Here is a 5,146-nt window from a genome sequence, read left to right as displayed (position 1 = left end):
GATCCAAGGTCGACCCAAGATGATGTTGTATGGCGAGGGACAGTCGATTATCAGAAAAATGGTCTGTTTGTCACTCCACCGCATAGATAGGGAGGATATCTCCCCGATAGTATACTTCTGGTCAGAGCTGAAACCACAATAGCAGCGTCGGCCGCCTGTTGATGTTTACCTCTTCCAGTCCCATAGCCTTCACTGTTTCGAGGATAAGATGTTTGCTGAAGAGCCTCCATCTACAAATAATATTTCACTAGGATGTTGGCGACTGCAGGGAATGACTAGGGCATCGTGATGAGGAGCGGCCAAGGTGACCAGCTCGTCATCTTTAAACGAATTACCTGATGAGTGTGTGACCGCGAGACCGGATGGATGGACTGGACTTCATGGTGGTGGTTGGCCTAGCATATCGTTTGGCCAATGAGTAACTTACCCCACTGATCTCTGATCCTCCGGAGATGAGCGAACATAAACCTTTTGGTGTAGGTTCTCTCGAAGGTGGTGATGGTTCTTTGAACTTTTATGGCTAATGGTGTTCTTCCCCTTATCGATTAGCAGATCCCAGAGATGTCCCCTCTTTAGAAGTGCAGCGACCTCAGTCGTAAGGCGATGTAGATGCGGTGTTGTGCCCATGATCGCCGTGGAGCTCGCACCATTTGGTGTCTCCTTGCCTGGGATTGAGCTTGCCTGGCCACTAACAGTGGATCCCATTCCTTTCATAATCGCGACGACTGGGTTGGCTCAACATTGAGGCTGTATCCGGTATTTTGTACCAGTTCGATAGAACTGTCTACCCTCGGTTTGTCGACTGACGATCATATGGTTTCCTGACTCTGCTAGAATTACGTGCTGGGGGTGGTAGCGGTGCTCCGCTGGCTGTGCTCTGGCATCCTGTCATTCCGCCTTGAATCGTATCTGGAGTGAATCATTCGGTTTATCTCATCCTTTTCCCATTTATTTGGATCACTGCCCAGGGAAAGGCGTCTTCCATCGTGGTGCATCCCAGCTTTGTAAGTTCTTTGTATAGTTCTTTGTCCGGGAGGAGACCCTTTTGAAGGCATCTACGACTGTCTTAGGGTTACATGCAGGGATGGAGATCTTCTTTGTTAAATCTGCTGACATACTCTCTCAGTGGCTCGCCCCTTCTCTAGTATACTCTGTATAGGTCGGCCGACAGCTTCTCAAGTTTCTTGCTGCTGAAACTGTTCCACAAATGTGTCAGTGAGTTGAGCGAATGAGTCGATGGATCCATTCGGGAGATTCGTGTACCATTGGAGTGTGGGCTGGGTGGATAAGCTCAAACCGAAACTTTTGCACATGCAGGTTTCCCTAAGCGATCGGGGTATTGAGACGATGAACATTCGCTGCTTGTACGAGGCTATGTGATCGTCCGGATCGGTTGTGTCGTCGTACAGTTTCATGTTAGGGATAGTAACTTTTGAGGCATGTCGGCTAGGGCGATCTCCTCCCGAAGGGTAAATCCGCGTAACAATGGGGCCTGCTCTTTTTGGTTGGGATCGGCATTCTGATGCGTCGCATCACTGCTTCCACATCGGCCAATCTCTTGGCTAGTACTGTTCCATAGGAAAAGGGGACGCCACTAGGTCATCCCGCATGACCGGGTCAGCCTTTGCAATGTCTTTGGTACATTCCGTTGGTCATCCCTTGTGAGGTAGTCTGACAAGTTGTTCCTTCGTGTGTTCCGGTAGATAGATCTTCGTTCATTCCTTTCGGTTGGATGACTCACATGGTAACTGTTCTAGTGTTTCGCCCTACATGAATGGTCAGGGGAGTCCTTGATAGTCATTGGTTGGTCAGGATGGATGGGTTCGGGTGCTGGGTTTGTTTAGTTTGGCCATTCACCGTGAGGATGAGCCGAGCCGAGTGGAGTATGTTGTGGGATGGTTGACTAGATGTAAGGTGGGATGGTTAGATTGGGCTGGTCTTGTGGATGAGGGCTTTCTGCCATTGGATCATCTTGATCTTGATGCTGGGATGAATCGCGCTGAATGATGTTCTACCGGCATATCTTTATCTCCATGAATCAGGACAGAATCGTCGACGCAGATGAGTTTAACAGACACGGCCTTTTGTCAGAGACCGAGGGTCGATCTAGGTAAGGAGAGGTTGTATAAACGGAACAGGGGCGCGGAACCGATTGGGGGGTGCCTGGCCAGGCAGGAACTCTAGATCATAGAATTGATATCTTTCCTTGAGAGATTGGTTTTTTGACCTAATGGACGTGTTTTCTGTCGGATTGCATTGTTCTTGGCTTCCAGTGCGGCTACCTTGTCCGAGTTCTGTTGCATAAGAGCGATTGTAGACTTCCAGTTTGGCCTCGAGGCCGAGATTAGCATTGTCGGAGTTGTCAGCCATGGAAAGTTCTTACGTAGCAAGGTTCGTTGAGCCGAATGATGCTAGAGTCCACACGGTGGGCGCCAAACTGTAGACGTAAAAATCTACATACGGAAGGGGGGTCGATCCCGTGAGGTTGAGGTCATAGTGATCCGCTGCACTGCACAGTAGAGAAACAAATGCGTGAAGCGAACGAAAACACCGGGGTGGTGTTTGCCGTAGGCACTCCAACGCTCAAGTCAGCAAGACTGAAAGAGGCTAGTATAGTAAGGGCTAGGGAGGAGTAGAGGTTACCGAAAGTCTAGTCGGAGACTGTGACCGGCAGTGATGTGAAGCTCTCAGTAAGAGCTCGGGTGTGAAGGTGAATGTAGTTCCTTGTGGAGGGAGCCTTGTTTATATAGTGACTGTCTGGTCTCCTAATCTCGGTGGGAGTAGGAGTCCTAGTGTAACTCTGATGCAAACCCTAGAAAAGTTAGGGCGGTGGTGAGCTGTCTTACCTGCGTCCGAATAGGAAGGTGATCTGAACAGAAAAGTCACTTTGAGTAGGAAAGTGACCAGGAACAGGAAAGTGACTCCAAATAGGAGATTGAACAGGAACAGGAAAATGATCCGTGGGGGCCGTGGGCTCTGAACTCGCTTATAGGCCCAGGAAGTGAGCTGGAATTGGGAGGCCCGTGTCCAGATGGCTTGGGCAGGCCATATCTTGTATCAGATGGGCCTAATCCGGATTGGGTCGCATTGGGATTGGACTTGGTTTCTTCTTCACTGTCGAGCCCGTTTTTCTATTTGGGCCAAGGATGATTTTTGGCCCTAACAGATCTCGTGGGTTTAGTTAATGTACATATAAGTTAATTCAGACACTCCGATGAAAAAAAAAAAAAAAAACTCTCACATGTGTAAAAAACTAAATATTATATATATATATATATCGGTATCAACTATCATATTGGAATCCTCGAACTTTGTGTGAGGTTGTAGCTTGACGAAATGGCAACAGCTGGAGTAAGCAATAATGAATAGAATATTAAGAATTAGTCGTCCTGTCTTACACTTGAAACAAAACAGAGTCTCATTTCTTCTAGATTTTACATAGCATGATGCATTGCCAGATGTTGTCTACTTAAAAAAGTAATAATTTGAGTAACAACAATACGTTTCATCCCCTTATTATTATTCCGAGGCTACGCTGTTTGTTTTATTCTATAGACTAATTTACTAATCAATGTGAGTCAAGTCTGCTAAAGTAGAAACAGACATGTTTGGGCTCCACCTTGATCCTCTCCAATTCTATAGTGTAATGAAGAACAATATCTATAACTTTCAAACCCCTCTTCAAATACTGCAGTGGATCCTCCACTAACAATGGATTCATTCTTTTTCTATACACAGTATCTGGAAAAAAGTTGACTTTGTTGCGTTAGGCAGCATCTTTACATTCATTAAGGAAAAAGAATCATATACCAATTATGCTTATAATTAATCTTTTTTATTAACCACCGTTGAATGGTTTGTCTAATGATAAAAGAGCAAAATAATGTTTCATACGTTCCTGAGTTTGAGTCCCTCTAGATACTAATAAGTAATAATGGTAGTCATTGAAGTTCTTATCCTATTTACAATTTCAGGTTCCTAAAAAATTATCTGAGGTAGAGATCTTATCCTGCCAACAATTCCAAGTTTCTAAGAGATTAGTTAAGGTGTATGTAAACTAGTTCAAATACTTCCGGTGATAAAAAAATAAAAAAAAAATCTTCTTTATTAATTTTGTATAAAAAAATACCCAATTAATCATGTACAAGGATATTGTCATTGAGAAAAAAATACCAAGAAAATTATAATCAAGCCCGGTGAAATAGGATAAGTGGGATTAGAGAAATGTAAGGTAGGGTTAGCAGTGGTGTGATAGAGAAATGAATGGTTTCAACATTTAACAACAAATCTATGAAGGTTCGTGTTACTTGCCACCTTTTCATTTCATTTGTCTTTGTCTTAATCGTACACCATCCCAATTCCATTGACTTAACTAAATCCATTGACTTCCACTTATAAATGTTACAATTAAATGTTACCAAATTACCCCTCTCTCACTACTATGTTAATCCGTGTCCAACGGTTGCCAATCGTCAAGCCACCGCACTGAAGTCCTATCAATGCATCGTCAATCATCTATCACCTTAATGTATTGAGAGTGCGTTTAGGTTGTTGTAGTTTAGGAAATAAATTATCGTTTTTAATCATTTTAAAAATCTAATTTATCAAACATATCATTATAGATTTTAAAAATCACAGCAATTAAAAGATTTTATTTTCAGAAATGATTATTTCAAAATTGGAAAAAATTAACATCTCGTACGCAAGGATGTCAACCAAATTTAATCTTTTCTGGACTTATTTAATTGAGTGAACGACATATTCCCACCGAAGTTTAACGAAATCTTAAGTTGATACCATTGATTGTATTTATTCTCACTCTAAAAATAACACTATAAGTTACGGTTGGTTGTAGTCGGAAACGGTGAGTGAGGTCGACAAGTGAAGATATAGATTTTGCAGAGGAGATTGTGGGGAGTCCAACGGTGGTCTCGAAAGTGATTTTAGACTTTGAAATCGACTGAAAAAAGCCAAAAACGGCTAGCGTAGATGCTGTTAATGTAAACCACGTTTTGCTAAAATGAACCCATCTTCTGCCAAAGAAAACGTTGATGCATTTTAATGTGCGTCACGTTACAGAGAAAAGTTAGAAATCTATTAAAATAAAAGAAATGACGGTATTTTCAGGATAAAAATCTAAAATAAA

Source organism: Pistacia vera, unplaced genomic scaffold, assembly GCF_008641045.1.
Source record: "Pistacia vera cultivar Batoury unplaced genomic scaffold, PisVer_v2 Contig271, whole genome shotgun sequence".
Lineage (NCBI taxonomy): Eukaryota > Viridiplantae > Streptophyta > Magnoliopsida > Sapindales > Anacardiaceae > Pistacia > Pistacia vera.
Note: the sequence above shows the minus strand (reverse complement) of the source record.